Source organism: Grammomys surdaster, unplaced genomic scaffold (assembly GCF_004785775.1).
Source record: "Grammomys surdaster isolate TR1022 unplaced genomic scaffold, NIH_TR_1.0 1149, whole genome shotgun sequence".
NCBI classification, from domain to species: Eukaryota; Metazoa; Chordata; class Mammalia; order Rodentia; family Muridae; genus Grammomys; species Grammomys surdaster.
Window position 1 is genome coordinate 1,325,821 of NW_021605568.1, and position 2,234 is coordinate 1,328,054.

A 2,234-nucleotide genomic window follows, 5' to 3' on the forward strand; every position below is an offset into this window, starting at 1 on the left:
GCTGGAATTTAATTTGGAAAATCAACTTCTATTAGTCACAATTCTCTAGAGTCACAGGACTTAGGGAATGTGTGTGTGTGTGCATTTTACTGGAATAACTTACAGTCTGCAGTCCAACTTATCCAACAATGGCTAGCTGTGAATGAAAAGTCCAAGAATCTAGTAGTTGCTCCATCCCCTGAGGCTGAGTATTTCAGCTGCTCTTCTGTATAGGCTCCAATGCCAGTGAAATAGTAGATATGCTGGCAAATTGAGGGCAAGCAGGCAAAGAACAAACAACCCCTCCTTTCTTCCATGTCCTTCTATTGGCTTCCAGCAGAAGGTGTGCTCCAGAGTAAAGGTGTGCCTTCCCAGCTCCAGATCTGAATTAAGTCATCCCGCCTCAAAATCCAGATCAAAAACCTGTGTCTTCCAGTCTCAAGATCACAAGTGTGTCCTCCATTTCTGGATTGCAGTTCATTCCAGATACAGCCAACTTGACAACCAAAAATAGCCATCACACTATTGTTACAGAATTCTTTGTGACTACTCTCAAAAAGTAATGTCTGTACTCCAGTCCCCGAGCTGCTTGAGGGCAGGACTTGAGTTCTGCTAGGCTGTGCAGCTAATGTACTGAGGCATTTTGGAGTCTTCTAATTCTGAGCCAAGAAATGGTGTATGTTCTGTCAAATGTGCAGACAGATGGCTTTGGGAGATGTTCTGTAGCAGGCTTATATCCTGGTACCTTAACTCTCATGAATGAATTTTACCTCATACGTCCTGTACTTAGCAGGGCAGGACCATCCATTACTGCAGCCATTCTTGTCCTCATCTAAGGATCTGGCAGCCTTGATGTTGGACTCTGAATTGCTTTCACTCTGCAGCTACCTGACTGAACATTTACATGGCCACATGTCTCATCTGGTCTTCAGTATACACCATAATCCCAAGGAAATAGGCTCTAATGCTACTGAAGGAATGGACTCGGCAGTAAGTATAAGAGCCAACAGGCAGAGAACAAACTTCCTTCTTCCATGCCCTTTATATAGGGTACCAAAAGGTCAATGGTGTATCATCCCACCTCAGAAGATCTGAATTAAAAATGGGTCTTCCCAGCCAGGTAGCAGTGGTGCACACCTTTAATCCCAGCACTCCAGAGAAAAAGGCAGGTGGATCTCTGGGACTTTGAGGTTAGCCTGATCTACAGAGAGAGTTCCAGGACAGCCAAGGCTACACAGACAAACCCTGTCTCAAAAAATGAAAACAACCAAACAAACAAAAAATTGAAAAAAAAAAAAAAAAAGAATGAGTCTTACCACTTCAGGTATGTGGAAAGCCACGGCTTGTGCTGACAGCATTCGCCATTACAAGATGGCGCTGGCATCCGATGCTCCTCCAAGTAAACAAGTAAACCGTTCATGTGCTATGGTAAAAAAGCGCCAAGTCACAGCCCATCCCGGGGCGTTTTGGCGGGTAACGAGTAAGCAGCCAATCAGAAGTGAACACGCCGCCCCAAGAGTATATAAACAGTGCCTCTTCCGGCCCGGGGTCTTTCCTCTTTTTCATGTGGAATAAACGTTTGCTGCAGAAGGATCCTGGTGCCCGCGTGCGTTCTTGCTGGCGAGACGATTACACGCTGGCCACACAGGTGAGTTAATTAAAAACAAAAACAGAAAACAAGCAAACAAATAAAAAAACTCACAGATGTACCAAGCTGCTTGGGGCTTTAGTTAATTCCAGATGTAGTAAAGTAGTTGACAACCAAGAACAGTCATCACAGTGTTCATCCTAATGCAGCCCAAAGAAGTCAAGAACTGATAGTATTTGTAGATAACAGTAATATTTATATTGTAGAAAATAGTTGAATATTTTGCAAAGAAAGGCAAACAGCAATCCATAACTCTGGTGTTCAACTCATGCAACAAAGCCAAACCTGCCTTGATGGCATCGGTCCTATCCTTCCACAAGGACTGCTCCTTAATGACTGGCAAATAAGAAGGACATTCTGTGAGATGTCTATAAACTGACAAAGCACAAACCCTGTAAATCATGGAAATGAACAAAGGATCCTCTTCACTAAAAAAAAACCCTGTTTCAAAAAAACCACATACAGACACAAAAATTCACCCGGTATGGGGAGGCATGTAAGTATACTGATCAACCTACACATATCTCTCTAAGTTAAACATTAATCTTAATCATCAGAAACTACAAAAAAATGTTCTTACTGATAGGAAACATTCACTTACCATGTG